Raw genomic sequence first — 17,318 nt, forward strand, 5'->3', positions numbered from 1 at the left:
CAGGCAGTCTCCCATCCAAGTACTAACCAGGCCCGAGCCTTCTTAGCTTCCGAGATCAGACGAGATCGGGCGTTCTTCAGCTGGTATGGCCGTAAGCAAACACTGCATGAAAATCTTGAACTTTAAACCAGAGGCGCTTGAAAACATATCAAAGAGTGAAAACTCATGCTTTACTTTCAAATTATGATGAAGAAAAGGCAAAAAGTTGGAGTGTAAGCTTTTATTTGCAACAAAACAAAGAAAGTGCACACCTTCCAGAGGCAATGCAATACTGGGTGGATGCATGGAGCGGATGGAGCAGGCCCTTGTGCCAACTCACTGTTCTAAAAATCCGCTTAATATGACGTATCAGATATTAAACTGACATCAGGGTGCGTTGCACCTTAAGGCCGAGGACCGGACAACCCCACCTAATCCATTCAGGTCCACCCCACTCCATAGCCAAGCCTGTGAATGATTGTTGTAGAGCACACACAAACACAGAATCCTGAAAAGAGGTTTATAAAAAAAAAAAAAAAAAAAGAAAAAAGGCGGGAAAACGCATCAAACAGAGAAAATACCCCTTAACTTACTTTTTAAAAAAGCTAACAAAGAGATGTAAACACTTTCATTTTAAAAAGTTTTTCAATATTTAAAGCTTACAGCACCTGGTATTCCCAGGTAGTCTCCCATCCAAGTACTAACCAGGCCCAAGCCTTCTTAGCTTCTGAGATCAGACAAGATTGGGCATTCTTCAGCTGGTTTGTCTGTACACAAACTCTGCTTGAAAATCTTGAACTTTAAACCAAAGGGGCTTGAACACATATCAAAGAGTGAAAACGTGAGGTTACTTGACGTAACCCCGGTTCTCTGATAACATGAGTGAGGTATCTCACTATGGGAAACGCCCTCAGCGTGACCGATCGCGGAAGCACCAATGACACCACGTCCGTCGCAGACGGACCAATGGCAGCTGCACCCCGGGAGCCCCGCCTCCCTATATCAGGTGCCGCCGCCCACCGGAACGGCCTTCTCTAGCATGCTCTTCCCCGTGCCAAAATGCAAGGAGGGGAAAGCAGTGAGATACCTCACTCATGTTATTAGAGAACCGGGGTTACGTCAAGTAACCTCACGTTCTCTTTCAAACATTCGCTCGGTATCTCACTATGGGAAAGATATGGCCAACTCCCGTATTGCATGCTTTCCGAAGTACCTCCGTCCAGACGCACACGGAGCCGAAACAACACTAATCAGCGGCACCGACACTAAGCACAGCGTGCGCGAGCGGCTGGGCTGTGACGTCGAGTCGGTAAAACCTAATAAATGTGTGTGGCGTAGCCCAGCTAGCAGCAGCACAAATATCACGTACAGAAACACCCCTGAATAAAGCCCAAGAGGTAGCCGTGGCTCTAGTGGAATGAGCCCTAAGCCCCTGCGGGGGCGGGAGACCCCGTGCATGGTAGGCCATGCCGATAGCCTCCACCAGCCAGCGCGATAACCGCTGAGATGAAATCGGCTTACCTCTGTATGGAGGAGCCCAGGACACAAACAGCTGGTCACTCCTCCTGAAAGCTCTGGTACGGTCCGTGTAAACCCGCAAAGCACGTACCGGACACAAACAATGCAGCCTCCGATCTTCTTCTGAAGCAAATGGAGGGGGGTGAAAAGCGCTCAGCTCCACGGCGCTACAATTATAAGCAGAGTTAACAACCTTGGGAACAAATGCAGGGTTAGGTAACAGCACAACTCTAGCATCGCCCAGGCCGAAGTTCATACAAGAAGGATGAACAGAGAACGCATGAATCTCACTCACCCGCTTCGCTGAGGACAGCGCGAGAAGCAAAGCTGTCTTGAGGGTCAGGAGTTTCACACTCACTTGTTCCAGAGGCTCAAAAGGAGGTCCTGAGAACATCTGCAGGACCAGGGGCAAGTCCCACGAAGGGACGAAAAGCTGACTAGCCGGCCGGAGCCGGCGGGCACCTTTCATAAAACGGCGCACGAGAGGATGCTGACCAACAGACGTGTTGTCAAACCCCATGTGGCATGCTGCTATAGCAGCTAGATACACTTTAACAGTGGAAAATGCCCTGCCCTTGTCCAACATGTCCTGCAGGAAACATAACACCACAGTAACCGAACACACAAAGGGCACAACCCGCCTCTGTTCGCACCACTGTTCAAAAACGCGCCACTTGCTGTCATACAGTGTGCGCGTGGATGGAGCCCTGGCACTCTGGATGGTGGTGATCACCCTGGCAGGGAGACCAGCCGCGTCTAAATTCAGCCTCTCACGGGCCAGACCCACAAATTCAGCAGACCTGGAGAGGGGTGGAAAATCTCCCCGCGCGCTTGTGACAGAAGGTCCCTGCGCGGCGGGAGCTGCCAGGGCTCGTCCCACAGAAGCTGAAATATCTCCGCCAGCCACGGCCTCCCCGGCCAGCGGGGGGCCACCAGCAGGAGAGTCAGACCGCCCTCTCTCACTCGCGAGAGTGTGGGGCAAATCAGGCTCAGGGGTGGGAATGCGTACATCAGCGCGTCCGGCCACGGGTGCGCCAGCGCGTCCACCCCCAACGGCGCGTCGCTGTCTTTCAGAGAGAAGAACAGGGGACACTGCGCGTCTCCGCGCGAGGCGAAGAGATCTACGGCAGCCCTGCCGAACCTCTCCCAGACCTGAGTAACCACCTGAGGGTGGAGCCTCCACTCGCCGTACAGGGGGTTCCCCCTGGAGAGGAGGTCCGCCCCCGAATTCACCAAACCCGGTACATGCGTCGCACGCAGTGACGCAAGGTGCGCATAACTCCAAAGAATTAATCTCCGCGCCAGACCGTGCAGACGGCGTGAGCGCGTCCCGCCCTGCCGGTTGACATATGCCACCGCGGTTGTATTGTCCGTCCTGATAAGAACATGACAGCCCCGCAGGTGGGGGAGAAAATGCACCACAGCGTGAAAAACTGCCAACAGCTCCAGGTAGTTTATATGGGCGTCCCGAAGCCGTGATGGCCAGAGCCCGTTGACCGTCCTGCCTTCGAACACGGCGCCCCAGCCCGTGAGGGAGGCGTCCATGGTCACCGTCTTCCTTACGGACACGACACCCAGTGGCGCGCCGGACAAATAATTGCCCGCCCTCTGCCACCAGTGGAGAGCCGTGAGGCAGTCCTCCGAGACCGTGACAGAACGGCCGAGGTGCCGACGGGGACAGAGACGCAGCGCTGACACCCAGCGCTGAAATTCCCTCATGTTCAACAGTCCCAGCGGGACCACTGCCACAGTAGAAGCCATGAGCCCCAGCAGGCGCAGGCAGGTCCTGAACTGGACCGCTCTGCCGCTGCTGAACAGACCAACGCACTGTTTTAACGACAGTACGCGTCTCTCGGACAGTGAAGCGCGAAAAGACACAGAATTTATCTGGAGGCCCAGATATTCTACGGTCTGGGACGGAACCAGTGCGCTCTTGGCGTAGTTTATACTGAAACCCAGGCTGGTGAGGTGGGTCACCAGTACTTTCGTTTCGTGCACTGCCTGCTCGCGCGATCGGGCGCAGAGCAGATAATCGTCCATATAAGCCAGAACCCTGACGCCCGAGGATCTGAGCGGGGTCAGAGCTGCTTCTATACATTTGCTGAACACACGGGGCGCGAGGCTCAGGCCGAACGGAACCGTGAGAAACTCGTAAGCCACACCGTGGAAACAGAACCGGAGATACCGCCTGTGGGCAGGATAGATTCCGATGTGAAAATACGTGTCCTGCAGGTCCACTGTAGTGAACCAGTCGCCGGGACGAACCGAGCGAAACAGGCCCTTGTGAGTGAGCATTCTGAATCTGAACCGCCTGAGGTGTTTGTTGAGAACACGCAGGTCCAGAATAGGGCGGAGCCCTCCGTCCCGCTTTGGAACCAGGAAATAGCGAGAATAAAAACCCCGCTGCATTTCCTCCATGGGGACGGGCCTTATTGCCCGTTTGCTCAGTAGGGAGGTTATTTCTGCCTCCAAAACCTGAGCGGCATCTCCAGTTGCCAGCGACGAAACCACCCCGATGTACGCGGGGGGACGTGCCGCAAACTGCAGCCTGTAACCTTTCCCTACCGTCGCCAGGACCCAGGGGTGAACTGCGCATGCGCGCCAGCTGTCGAAACGGCGCGCAAGGGGGTTCATCTGCCCCACCAGCGGCGCGTGAGCACCATCTGGTGGAGGCGCAGAGGCATGACACTCTCCGCTTAAGTTTCGTTTTCGTTTGTGCGCCTGCGCCCTCAGCCCTAGGCGTGGATGCGGCAGCGCCATTTTTAATGAACCCTGAGAACGGCAAGGGGAAAATGAACAGGGACAAACCCGCCTTACCCGCTCCACTCTCAAGCTCGACCGAACGAGCTGAGGGGAGGGCGTAAGTGGAAGCACGATGTGAACTGGTGCTTTGGTCCTGCAATGAAGCGGGGGAACAAAAGTGGCCGCTGAACATTGAACAGAACGTACTGCCGACGTGCACACCGTCGCCCGTTTTGCTGGGGGAGGGGCGAGCGTGACGTCGGTCAAGGGAGGGGGGAGGCCAGAGACCACGTGGTGCTGGCGACGCCCCTGGTGTGAGGGAAACGAATCCCTAGGTCTGCCGGCGCTTCTTACCGCTGGGGGGAGGAGCCGGGCGGTGCTGTGCAGCAACCGCCGCGTATGACGGCTTTGTCCCCTGTCTGGAGCTGGTAGCCCGGTGTTGAGCTCGGGGTTCAGCTGCCCTCCCCGTGGCCCGCGGGCCAGGTGACCTGAAGTCAGATCGGAAACCCCGGTGTTGAGGCGGGGGTCCCGGGCGGGGGGGCGGGGGAGGGGCGCGCGGCGCCGGCTTGCGAGGCAGACAGAAGTCGAAGGCTTCTCCTTCTTTCTTCTGGAGATCGCATCTCTGCCGCATTGCCTCGACTGTTGGGCCGAAAAGGTTCTTACAGTCCACCGGCGCGTCGAGAAATTCAACCTTCTCCCGGTCGGTGAGACTGGATAAGTTTAACCACAACGAGCGCTCACCCGCGACGGCGAGACCCATTGTACGGCCACAACTCTGAATCGCGCCGCGTGAAGTGCGCAGATTCAGGTCTGAGATCATGCAGATCTCCACCCAGGTCGCTGGATCGGGGTTGCCAGAGTCCAGCTGCTTTCCCAGCTCCTCGAGCAGTTCGGCTTGGTACGCCGTCAGGAGCGAGGTCACGTTTAGCGCCCTGGCGGAAAGCGCGGAAGATTTAAAAATCTTCTGATAAATGGACGCAGTGAAGCGATCCATTTTACCTGGGAGCGACGGTCCTGTTGACGAAAATGAAGCCCTCCTGGTCGGGTGGAGGTGATGAGCCACCGAAGCCTCGACCGTGGGGGGGCTGGAGAGCCCCAGCTCCTCCATGTCGCAAATATCCAAACCCGAGTAGCCCTTGACGGGAACGCGGTTAGAAAAGGGATTATCCCAGGACCGTCTGACCTCGGTCACACACGCAGGCACCGCGGGAAGCGATTGGCTGAATGCGGGCGGACGAGAAGGGAGTCTTTTCCCGTCGAAAAAGTCCCTCTCAACCCCGAGGTCACCACGGGGGGCTGGCCATGCAATGCCCAGCTTGGCCGCGGCTCTTTTACACACCTCGACCAAACCGAAGTCCCCCGTGGAGGGCTCGCTGCCCTGAGCGCTGGGAGGTCTAGAGGGCTGCGCATCCGGGAGAATGGCATCCTCGTCGTCCTCCTCTGGCTCGTCTCGGAGGAGCTGATCGTCATCCTCCTCCTCGACGTCCGCCTCCTCCCTGTCCGCGAACACGTGCTCGTCGAACAGCGGGGGCAGCATAGGGGACTCGACGTCCATTATGTCTGCCCAACTCGTGGAGGCGCGGGGTGGAGGGGGTTTTGAGGCGCCCTCCGCCGCGGTGTTAGGCAGCAGACACGTGTCGGCGCGTGTGGACGCGGCGATACGTAGCCTCCTCTCCAGGGTTTTCACCGACATGGCTTTGCAGTGAGCGCAGCCATCCGGGTCCGCAAGCGACGCCCGAGCGTGCTTCACCCCCATGCACGTGATGCACATGGGGTGCGGGTCCTTGCCTGAGATACTGAAACCACAGGCAGCGGGGCAATAGCGGGACACGACGCCCTTTGTCCCGGAGGACCCGGCGGGAGAGGGGCTGGCCATTAGAACCTGGTGAGAGCTCCAAATGGCCGGGGACACTCGCCACAACGCGTTAGCGTCGAATTGAGTCCTTTCGCTTTATTTCTGCTTTCCTACCCCTCGCCTTGACGCGTTAGGCGGTATTCGGAGGGCAGCGGGGGGTGAGCCCACTGTTCCTCCACAGAAACTAAGACAAAGGAAGACCTCTCGGTACCACGTGGAGGGTGACCGCAGACCTGCGTTCTGCGGCGAGGTCCTTGACGGTTCGCCTGTGAACTGTAAGCAGGGGGCAGCCACAATCCGGGCACTGAGGAAAGACCGCAGATCTTCACGGGGAAGAGTGCGAGAAGGCCGTTCCGGTGGGCGGCGGCACCTGATATAGGGAGGCGGGGCTCCCGGGGTGCAGCTGCCATTGGTCCGTCTGCGACGGACGTGGTGTCATTGGTGCTTCCGCGATCGGTCACGCTGAGGGCGTTTCCCATAGTGAGATACCGAGCGAATGTTTGAAAGAGAACTCCCGCTTTACTGTCAAATTATGATGGAGAAAAGGCAAAAAGTTGGAGTGGTAAGCTTTTATTTGCAATACAACAAATAAAGTGCACACCTTCTAGAGGCAATGCAATACTGGGTCGATGAATGGAGTGGATGGAGCAGGCCCTATTGCCAACTCCCTGTTCTAAAAATCCGCTTAATATGACATATCAGATATTAAATTGACATCAGGGTGCGTAGCACCTGAAGGCCGAGGGCTGGAAAATCCCACCTAATCGATTCAGCTCCAAGCCTGTGAATGATCGTTGTAGAGCACACACAGACAAAGAAACCTGAAGAGAAGTTTAAAAAAAAAAAAAAAAAGAAAAAAGGCGGGAAAACATATCAAAGAAAGAAAATACCCCTTAACTTACTTAAAAAAAGGTAACAAAGTGATGTAAATACTTTCATTTTAAAAGTTTAACAATAGTTAAAGCTTACAGCACCTGGCATTCCCACGTAGTCTCCCATCCAAGTACTAACCAGGCCCAAGCCTTCTTAGCTTCTGAGATCAGACAAGATTGGGCAATCTTCTGCTGGCATGTCTGTAAGCAAACTCTGCTTGAAAATGTTGGACTTCAAACAAAAGGGCTTTGAAAACATTATAAAGTGCGAAAACTCCCGCTTTACTGTCAAATTATGATGGAGAAAAGGCAAAAAAAGCTAACAAAGCCATGTAAATACTTTCATTTTAAAAGTTTTTCAATAGTTAAAGCTTACAGCACCTGGTATTCCCAGGTAGTCTCCCATCCAAGTACTAACCAGGCCCAAGCCTTCTTAACTTCTGAGATCAAACAAGATTGGGCATTCTTCAGCTGGTTTGTCCGTACACAAACTCTGCTTTAAAAATCTTGAACTTTAAACCAAAAGGGCTTTGAAAACATTATAAAGTGCGAAAACTCCCGCTTTACTGTCAAATTATGATGGAGAAAAGGCAAAAAAAAGCTAACAAAGCCATGTAAATACTTTCATTTTAAAAGTTTTTCAATAGTTAAAGCTTACAGTACCTGGTATTCCCAGGTAATCTCCCATCCAAGTACTAACCAGGCCCAAGCCTTCTTAGCTTCTGAGATCATACAAGAATGGGCATTCTTCAGCTGGTTTGTCCATACACAATCTCTGCTTGAAAATCTTTAACTTTAAACCAAAGGGGCTTGAACACATATCAAAGAGTGAAAACTCCCGCTTTACTGTCAAATTATGATGGAGAAAAGGCAAAAATAGCTAACAAAGCCATGTAAATACTTTCATTTTAAAAGTTTTTTAATAGTTAAAGCTTACAGCACCTGGTATTCCCAGGTAGTCTCCCATCCAAGTACTAACCAGGCCCAAGCCTTCTTAGCTTCTGAGATCAGACAAGATTGGGCATTCTTCAGCTGGTTTGTCTGTACACAAACTCTGCTTGAAAATCTTGAACTTTAAACCAAAGGGGCTTGAACACATATCAAAGAGTGAAAACTCCCGCTTTACTGTCAAATTATGATGGAGAAAAGGCAAAAAGTTGGAGTGGTAAGCTTTTATTTGCAATACAACAAATAAAGTGCACACCTTCTAGAGGCAATGCAATACTGGGTCGATGAATGGAGCGGATGGAGCAGGCCCTATTGCCAACTCCCTGTTCTAAAAATCCGCTTAATATGACATATCAGATATTAAATTGACATCAGGGTGCGTAGCACCTGAAGGCCGAGGGCTGGAAAATCCCACCTAATCGATTCAGCTCCAAGCCTGTGAATGATCGTTGTAGAGCACACACAGACAAAGAAACCTGAAGAGAAGTTTAAAAAAAAAAAAAAAAAAAAGAAAAAAGGCGGGAAAACATATCAAAGAAAGAAAATACCCCTTAACTTACTTAAAAAAAGGTAACAAAGTGATGTAAATACTTTCATTTTAAAAGTTTAACAATAGTTAAAGCTTACAGCACCTGGCATTCCCACGTAGTCTCCCATCCAAGTACTAACCAGGCCCAAGCCTTCTTAGCTTCTGAGATCAGACAAGATTGGGCAATCTTCTGCTGGCATGTCTGTAAGCAAACTCTGCTTGAAAATGTTGGACTTCAAACAAAAGGGCTTTGAAAACATTATAAAGTGCGAAAACTCCCGCTTTACTGTCAAATTATGATGGAGAAAAGGCAAAAAAAGCTAACAAAGCCATGTAAATACTTTCATTTTAAAAGTTTTTCAATAGTTAAAGCTTACAGCACCTGGTATTCCCAGGTAGTCTCCCATCCAAGTACTAACCAGGCCCAAGCCTTCTTAGCTTCTGAGATCAAACAAGATTGGGCATTCTTCAGCTGGTTTGTCCGTACACAAACTCTGCTTTAAAAATCTTGAACTTTAAACCAAAAGGGCTTTGAAAACATTATAAAGTGCGAAAACTCCCACTTTACTGTCAAATTATGATGGAGAAAAGGCAAAAAAAGCTAACAAAGCCATGTAAATACTTTCATTTTAAAAGTTTTTCAATAGTTAAAGCTTACAGTACCTGGTATTCCCAGGTAATCTCCCATCCAAGTACTAACCAGGCCCAAGCCTTCTTAGCTTCTGAGATCAGACAAGAGTGGGCATTCAACAGCTGGTTTGTCTGTACACAAACTCTGCTTGAAAATCTTGAACTTTAAACCAAAGGGGCTTGAACACATATCAAAGAGTGAAAACTCCCGCTTTACTGTCAAATTATGATGGAGAAAAGGCAAAAAAAGCTAACAAAGCCATGTAAATACTTTCATTTTAAAAGTTTTTCAATAGTTAAAGCTTACAGCACCTGGTATTCCCAGGTAGTCTCCCATCCAAGTACTAACCAGGCCCAAGCCTTCTTAGCTTCTGAGATCAGACAAGATTGGGCATTCTACAGCTGGTTTGTCTGTACACAAACTCTGCTTGAAAATCTTGAACTTTAAACCAAAGGGGCTTGAACACATATCAAAGAGTGAAAACTCCCGCTTTACTGTCAAATTATGATGGAGAAAAGGCAAAAAGTTGGAGTGGTAAGCTTTTATTTGCAATACAACAAATAAAGTGCACACCTTCTAGAGGCAATGCAATACTGGGTCGATGAATGGAGCGGATGGAGCAGGCCCTATTGCCAACTCCCTGTTCTAAAAATCCGCTTAATATGACATATCAGATATTAAATTGACATCAGGGTGCGTAGCACCTGAAGGCCGAGGGCTGGAAAATCCCACCTAATCGATTCAGCTCCAAGCCTGTGAATGATCGTTGTAGAGCACACACAGACAAAGAAACCTAAAGAGAAGTTTAAAAAAAAAAAAAAAAAAGAAAAAAGGCGGGAAAACATATCAAAGAAAGAAAATACCCCTTAACTTACTTAAAAAAAGGTAAGAAAGTGATGTAAATACTTTCATCTTAAAAGTTTTTCAATAGTTAAAGCTTACAGTACCTGGTATTCCCAGCTAGTATCCCATCCAAGTACTAACCAGGCCCAAGCCTTCTTAGCTTCTGAGATCAAACAAGATTGGGCATTCTTCAGCTGGTTTGTCCGTACACAAACTCTGCTTTAAAAATCTTGAACTTTAAACCAAAAGGGCTTTGAAAACATTATAAAGTGCGAAAACTCCCGCTTTACTGTCAAATTATGATGGAGAAAAGGCAAAAAAAGCTAACAAAGCCATGTAAATACTTTCATTTTAAAAGTTTTTCAATAGTTAAAGCTTACAGTACCTGGTATTCCCAGGTAATCTCCCATCCAAGTACTAACCAGGCCCAAGCCTTCTTAGCTTCTGAGATCAGACAAGAGTGGGCATTCTACAGCTGGTTTGTCTGTACACAAACTCTGCTTGAAAATCTTGAACTTTAAACCAAAGGGGCTTGAACACATATCAAAGAGTGAAAACTCCCGCTTTATTGTCAAATTATGATGGAGAAAAGGCAAAAAAAGCTAACAAAGCCATGTAAATACTTTCATTTTAAAAGTTTTTCAATAGTTAAAGCTTACAGCACCTGGTATTCCCAGGTAGTCTCCCATCCAAGTACTAACCAGGCCCAAGCCTTCTTAGCTTCTGAGATCAGACAAGATTGGGCATTCTACAGCTGGTTTGTCTGTACACAAACTCTGCTTGAAAATCTTGAACTTTAAACCAAAGGGGCTTGAACACATATCAAAGAGTGAAAACTCCCGCTTTACTGTCAAATTATGATGGAGAAAAGGCAAAAAAAGCTAACAAAGCCATGTAAATACTTTCATTTTAAAAGTTTTTCAATAGTTAAAGCTTACAGCACCTGGTATTCCCAGGTAGTCTCCCATCCAAGTACTAACCTGGCCCAAGCCTTCTTAGCTTCTGAGATAAGACAAGATTGGGCAATCTTCTGCTGGCATGTCTGTAAGCAAACTCTGCTTGAAAATCTTGGACTTTAAACAAAAGGGCTTTGAAAACATTATAAAGTGCGAAAACTCCCGCTTTACTGTCAAATTATGATGGAGAAAAGGCAAAAAAAGCTAACAAAGCCATGTCAATACTTTCATTTTAAAAGTTTTTCAATAGTTAAAGCTTACAGCACCTGGTATTCCCAGGTAGTCTCCCATCAAAGTACTAACCAGGCCCAAGCCTTCTTAGCTTCTGAGATCAAACAAGATTGGGCATTCTTCAGCTGGTTTGTCCGTACACAAACTCTGCTTTAAAAATCTTGAACTTTAAACCAAAAGGGCTTTGAAAACATTATAAAGTGCGAAAACTCCCGCTTTACTGTCAAATTATGATGGAGAAAAGGCAAAAAAAGCTAACAAAGCCATGTAAATACTTTCATTTTAAAAGTTTTTCAATAGTTAAAGCTTACAGTACCTGGTATTCCCAGGTAGTCTCCAATCCAAGTACTAACCAGGCCCAAGCCTTCTTAGCTTCTGAGATCAGACAAGATTGGGCATTCGACAGCTGGTTTGTCTGTACACAAACTCTGCTTGAAAATCTTGAACTTTAAACCAATGGGGCTTGAACACATATCAAAGAGTGAAAACTCCCGCTTTACTGTCAAATTATGATGGAGAAAAGGCAAAAAGTTGGAGTGGTAAGCTTTTATTTGCATACAACAAATAAAGTGCACACCTTCTAGAGGCAATGCAATACTGGGTCGATGAATGGAGCGGATGGAGCAGGCCCTATTGCCAACTCCCTGTTCTAAAAATCCGCTTAATATGACATATCAGATATTAAATTGACATCAGGGTGCGTAGCACCTGAAGGCCGAGGGCTGGAAAATCCCACCTAATCGATTCAGCTCCAAGCCTGTGAATGATCGTTGTAGAGCACACACAGACAAAGAAACCTGAAGAGAAGTTTAAAAAAAAAAAAAAAAAAGAAAAAAGGCGGGAAAACATATCAAAGAAAGAAAATACCCCTTAACTTACTTAAAAAAAGGTAACAAAGTGATGTAAATACTTTCATTTTAAAAGTTTTTCAATAGTTAAAGCTTACAGTACCTGGTATTCCCAGGTAGTCTCCCATCCAAGTACTAACCAGGCCCAAGCCTTCATAGCTTCTGAGATCATACAAGAATGGGCATTCTTCAGCTGGTTTGTCCGTACACAAACTCTGCTTGAAAATCTTTAACTTTAAACCAAAGGGGCTTGAACACATATCAAAGAGTGAAAACTCCTGCTTTACTGTCAAATTATGATGGAGAAAAGGCAAAAAAAGCTAACAAAGCCATGTAAATACTTTCATTTTAAAAGTTTTTTAATAGTTAAAGCTTACAGCACCTGGTATTCCCAGGTAGTCTCCCATCCAAGAACTAACCAGGCCCAAGCCTTCTTAGCTTCTGAGATCAGACAAGATTGGGCATTCTTAAGCTGGTTTGTCTGTACACAAAATCTGCTTGAAAATCTTGAACTTTAAACCAAAGGGGCTTGAACACATATCAAAGAGTGAAAACTCCCGCTTTACTGTCAAATTATGATGGAGAAAAGGCAAAAAGTTGGAGTGGTAAGCTTTTATTTGCAATACAACAAATAAAGTGCACACCTTCTAGAGGCAATGCAATACTGGGTCGATGAATGGAGCGGATGGAGCAGGCCCTATTGCCAACTCCCTGTTCTAAAAATCCGCTTAATATGACATATCAGATATTAAATTGACATCAGGATGTGTAGCACCTGAAGGCCGAGGGCTGGAAAATACCACCTAATAGATTCAGCTCCAAGCCTGTGAATGATCGTTGTAGAGCACACACAGACAAAGAAACCTGAAGAGAAGTTTAAAAAAAAAAAAAAAAAAAAAAAGAAAAAGGCGGGAAAACATATCAAAGAAAGAAAATACCCCTTAACTTACTTAAAAAAAGGTAACAAAGTGATGTAAATACTTTCATTTTAAAAGTTTAACAATAGTTAAAGCTTACAGCACCTGGCATTCCCACGTAGTCTCCCATCCAAGTACTAACCAGGCCCAAGCCTTCTTAGCTTCTGAGATCAAACAAGATTGGGCATTCTTCAGCTGGTTTGTCCGTACACAAACTCTGCTTTAAAAATCTTGAACTTTAAACCAAAAGGGCTTTGAAAACATTATAAAGTGCGAAAACTCCCGCTTTACTGTCAAATTATGATGGAGAAAAGGCAAAAAAAGCTAACAAAGCCATGTAAATACTTTCATTTTAAAAGTTTTTCAATAGTTAAAGCTTACAGTACCTGGTATTCCCAGGTAATCTCCCATCCAAGTACTAACCAGGCCCAAGCCTTCTTAGCTTCTGAGATCAGACAAGAGTGGGCATTCTACAGCTGGTTTGTCTGTACACAAACTCTGCTTGAAAATCTTGAACTTTAAACCAAAGGGGCTTGAACACATATCAAAGAGTGAAAACTCCCGCTTTACTGTCAAATTATGATGGAGAAAAGGCAAAAAAAAGCTAACAAAGCCATGTAAATACTTTCATTTTAAAAGTTTTTCAATAGTTAAAGCTTACAGCACCTGGTATTCCCAGGTAGTCTCCCATCCAAGTACTAACCAGGCCCAAGCCTTCTTAGCTTCTGAGATCAGACAAGATTGGGCATTCTACAGCTGGTTTGTCTGTACACAAACTCTGCTTGAAAATCTTGAACTTTAAACCAAAGGGGCTTGAACACATATCAAAGAGTGAAAACTCCCGCTTTACTGTCAAATTATGATGGAGAAAAGGCAAAAAAAAGCTAACAAAGCCATGTAAATACTTTCATTTTAAAAGTTTTTCAATAGTTAAAGCTTACAGCACCTGGTATTCCCAGGTAGTCTCCCATCCAAGTACTAACCTGGCCCAAGCCTTCTTAGCTTCTGAGATAAGACAAGATTGGGCAATCTTCTGCTGGCATGTCTGTAAGCAAACTCTGCTTGAAAATCTTGGACTTTAAAACAAAAGGGCTTTGAAAACATTATAAAGTGCGAAAACTCCCGCTTTACTGTCAAATTATGATGGAGAAAAGGCAAAAAAAGCTAACAAAGCCATGTCAATACTTTCATTTTAAAAGTTTTTCAATAGTTAAAGCTTACAGCACCTGGTATTCCCAGGTAGTCTCCCATCCAAGTACTAACCAGGCCCAAGCCTTCTTAGCTTCTGAGATCAAACAAGATTGGGCATTCTTCAGCTGGTTTGTCCGTACACAAACTCTGCTTTAAAAATCTTGAACTTTAAACCAAAAGGGCTTTGAAAACATTATAAAGTGCGAAAACTCCCGCTTTACTGTCAAATTATGATGGAGAAAAGGCAAAAAAAGCTAACAAAGCCATGTAAATACTTTCATTTTAAAAGTTTTTCAATAGTTAAAGCTTACAGTACCTGGTATTCCCAGGTAGTCTCCAATCCAAGTACTAACCAGGCCCAAGCCTTCTTAGCTTCTGAGATCAGACAAGATTGGGCATTCGACAGCTGGTTTGTCTGTACACAAACTCTGCTTGAAAATCTTGAACTTTAAACCAATGGGGCTTGAACACATATCAAAGAGTGAAAACTCCCGCTTTACTGTCAAATTATGATGGAGAAAAGGCAAAAAGTTGGAGTGGTAAGCTTTTATTTGCATACAACAAATAAAGTGCACACCTTCTAGAGGCAATGCAATACTAGGGTCGATGAATGGAGCGGATGGAGCAGGCCCTATTGCCAACTCCCTGTTCTAAAAATCCGCTTTATATGACATATCAGATATTAAATTGACATCAGGGTGCGTAGCACCTGAAGGCCGAGGGCTGGAAAATCCCACCTAATCGATTCAGCTCCAAGCCTGTGAATGATCGTTGTAGAGCACACACAGACAAAGAAACCTGAAGAGAAGTTTAAAAAAAAAAAAAAAAAAGAAAAAAGGCGGGAAAACATATCAAAGAAAGAAAATACCCCTTAACTTACTTAAAAAAGGTAACAAAGTGATGTAAATACTTTCATTTTAAAAGTTTTTCAATAGTTAAAGCTTACAGTACCTGGTATTCCCAGGTAGTCTCCCATCCAAGTACTAACCAGGCCCAAGCCTTCATAGCTTCTGAGATCATACAAGAATGGGCATTCTTCAGCTGGTTTGTCCGTACACAAACTCTGCTTGAAAATCTTTAACTTTAAACCAAAGGGGCTTGAACACATATCAAAGAGTGAAAACTCCTGCTTTACTGTCAAATTATGATGGAGAAAAGGCAAAAAAAGCTAACAAAGCCATGTAAATACTTTCATTTTAAAAGTTTTTTAATAGTTAAAGCTTACAGCACCTGGTATTCCCAGGTAGTCTCCCATCCAAGAACTAACCAGGCCCAAGCCTTCTTACCTTCTGAGATCAGACAAGATTGGGCATTCTTAAGCTGGTTTGTCTGTACACAAAATCTGCTTGAAAATCTTGAACTTTAAACCAAAGGGGCTTGAACACATATCAAAGAGTGAAAACTCCCGCTTTACTGTCAAATTATGATGGAGAAAAGGCAAAAAGTTGGAGTGGTAAGCTTTTATTTGCAATACAACAAATAAAGTGCACACCTTCTAGAGGCAATGCAATACTGGGTCGATGAATGGAGCGGATGGAGCAGGCCCTATTGCCAACTCCCTGTTCTAAAAATCCGCTTAATATGACATATCAGATATTAAATTGACATCAGGATGTGTAGCACCTGAAGGCCGAGGGCTGGAAAATACCACCTAATAGATTCAGCTCCAAGCCTGTGAATGATCGTTGTAGAGCACACACAGACAAAGAAACCTGAAGAGAAGTTTAAAAAAAAAAAAAAAAAAAAAAGAAAAAGGCGGGAAAACATATCAAAGAAAGAAAATACCCCTTAACTTACTTAAAAAAAGGTAACAAAGTGATGTAAATACTTTCATTTTAAAAGTTTAACAATAGTTAAAGCTTACAGCACCTGGCATTCCCACGTAGTCTCCCATCCAAGTACTAACCAGGCCCAAGCCTTCTTAGCTTCTGAGATCAGACAAGATTGGGCAATCTTCTGCTGGCATGTCTGTAAGCAAACTCTGCTTGAAAATCTTGGACTTTAAACAAAAGGGCTTTGAAAACATTATAAAGTGCGAAAACTCCCGCTTTACTGTCAAATTATGATGGAGAAAAGGCAAAAAAAGCTAACAAAGCCATGTAAATACTTTCATTTTAAAAGTTTTTCAATAGTTAAAGCTTACAGTACCTGGTATTCCCAGGTAGTCTACCATCCAAGTACTAACCAGGCCCAAGCCTTCTTAGCTTCTGAGATCAGACAAGATTGGGCATTCGACAGCTGGTTTGTCTGTACACAAACTCTGCTTGAAAATCTTGAACTTTAAACCAATGGGGCTTGAACACATATCAAAGAGTGAAAACTCCCGCTTTACTGTCAAATTATGATGGAGAAAAGGCAAAAAGTTGGAGTGGTAAGCTTTTATTTGCATACAACAAATAAAGTGCACACCTTCTAGAGGCAATGCAATACTGGATCGATGAATGGAGCGGATGGAGCAGGCCCTATTGCCAACTCCCTGTTCTAAAAATCCGCTTAATATGACATATCAGATATTAAATTGACATCAGGGTGCGTAGCACCTGAAGGCCGAGGGCTGGAAAATCCCACCTAATCGATTCAGCTCCAAGCCTGTGAATGATCGTTGTAGAGCACACACAGACAAAGAAACCTGAAGAGAAGTTTAAAAAAAAAAAAAAAAAGAAAAAAGGCGGGAAAACATATCAAAGAAAGAAAATACCCCTTAACTTACTTAAAAAAAGGTAACAAAGTGATGTAAATACTTTCATTTTAAACGTTTTTCAATAGTTAAAGCTTACAGTACCTGGTATTCCCAGGTAGTCTCCCATCCAAGTACTAACCAGGCCCAAGCCTTCATAGCTTCTGAGATCAGACAAGAATGGGCATTCTTCAGCTGGTTTGTCCGTACACAAACTCTGCTTGAAAATCTTTAACTTTAAACCAAAGGGGCTTGAACACATATCAAAGAGTGAAAACTCCCGCTTTACTGTCAAATTATGATGGAAGGAAGAAAGGCAAAAAAAGCTAACAAAGCCATGTAAATACTTTCATTTAAAAGTTTTTTAATAGTTAAAGCTTACAGCACCTGGTATTCCCAGGTAGTCTCCCATCCAAGAACTAACCAGGCCCAAGCCTTCTTAGCTTCTGAGATCAGACAAGATTGGGCATTCTTTAGCTGGTTTGTCTGTACACAAACTCTGCTTGAAAATCTTGAACTTTAAACCAAAGGGGCTTGAACACATATCAAAGAGTGAAAACTCCCGCTTTACTGTCAAATTA

At 45.6% G+C, this 17,318-nt stretch overlaps 1 non-coding gene and 17 pseudogenes across 1 annotated transcript in view; all 18 read right to left on the reverse strand.

The window, feature by feature from the left end:
• LOC114780708 (5S ribosomal RNA) overlaps positions 1 to 97 on the reverse strand; it is a 119-nt gene extending 22 nt beyond the window's left edge. The window contains exon 1 of the ribosomal RNA XR_003747308.1: positions 1 to 97. This exon is cut by the window's left edge and continues 22 nt beyond it. This is a non-coding gene — a ribosomal RNA (5S ribosomal RNA).
• Positions 98 to 635: 538 nt separating this feature from the next.
• On the reverse strand, positions 636 to 754 carry LOC114780725 (uncharacterized; annotated as a pseudogene).
• A 6,302-nt stretch (positions 755 to 7,056) lies between these two features.
• On the reverse strand, positions 7,057 to 7,175 carry LOC114780733 (uncharacterized; annotated as a pseudogene).
• A 160-nt stretch (positions 7,176 to 7,335) lies between these two features.
• On the reverse strand, positions 7,336 to 7,454 carry LOC114780724 (uncharacterized; annotated as a pseudogene).
• A 442-nt stretch (positions 7,455 to 7,896) lies between these two features.
• Positions 7,897 to 8,015, reverse strand: LOC114780727 (uncharacterized; annotated as a pseudogene).
• A 519-nt stretch (positions 8,016 to 8,534) lies between these two features.
• On the reverse strand, positions 8,535 to 8,653 carry LOC114780734 (uncharacterized; annotated as a pseudogene).
• A 160-nt stretch (positions 8,654 to 8,813) lies between these two features.
• On the reverse strand, positions 8,814 to 8,932 carry LOC114780729 (uncharacterized; annotated as a pseudogene).
• A 441-nt stretch (positions 8,933 to 9,373) lies between these two features.
• LOC114780720 (uncharacterized) lies at positions 9,374 to 9,492 on the reverse strand (annotated as a pseudogene).
• Positions 9,493 to 10,569: 1,077 nt separating this feature from the next.
• LOC114780721 (uncharacterized) lies at positions 10,570 to 10,688 on the reverse strand (annotated as a pseudogene).
• A 439-nt stretch (positions 10,689 to 11,127) lies between these two features.
• LOC114780736 (uncharacterized) lies at positions 11,128 to 11,246 on the reverse strand (annotated as a pseudogene).
• A 162-nt stretch (positions 11,247 to 11,408) lies between these two features.
• Positions 11,409 to 11,527, reverse strand: LOC114780731 (uncharacterized; annotated as a pseudogene).
• A 795-nt stretch (positions 11,528 to 12,322) lies between these two features.
• On the reverse strand, positions 12,323 to 12,441 carry LOC114780728 (uncharacterized; annotated as a pseudogene).
• A 1,082-nt stretch (positions 12,442 to 13,523) lies between these two features.
• LOC114780722 (uncharacterized) lies at positions 13,524 to 13,642 on the reverse strand (annotated as a pseudogene).
• Positions 13,643 to 14,083: 441 nt separating this feature from the next.
• Positions 14,084 to 14,202, reverse strand: LOC114780730 (uncharacterized; annotated as a pseudogene).
• A 162-nt stretch (positions 14,203 to 14,364) lies between these two features.
• On the reverse strand, positions 14,365 to 14,483 carry LOC114780732 (uncharacterized; annotated as a pseudogene).
• Positions 14,484 to 15,278: 795 nt separating this feature from the next.
• On the reverse strand, positions 15,279 to 15,397 carry LOC114780739 (uncharacterized; annotated as a pseudogene).
• A 520-nt stretch (positions 15,398 to 15,917) lies between these two features.
• On the reverse strand, positions 15,918 to 16,036 carry LOC114780735 (uncharacterized; annotated as a pseudogene).
• Positions 16,037 to 16,196: 160 nt separating this feature from the next.
• Positions 16,197 to 16,315, reverse strand: LOC114780738 (uncharacterized; annotated as a pseudogene).
• Positions 16,316 to 17,318: the final 1,003 nt, after the last annotated feature.

Source organism: Denticeps clupeoides, unplaced genomic scaffold (assembly GCF_900700375.1).
Source record: "Denticeps clupeoides unplaced genomic scaffold, fDenClu1.1, whole genome shotgun sequence".
Classification (NCBI taxonomy): Eukaryota; Metazoa; Chordata; class Actinopteri; order Clupeiformes; family Denticipitidae; genus Denticeps; species Denticeps clupeoides.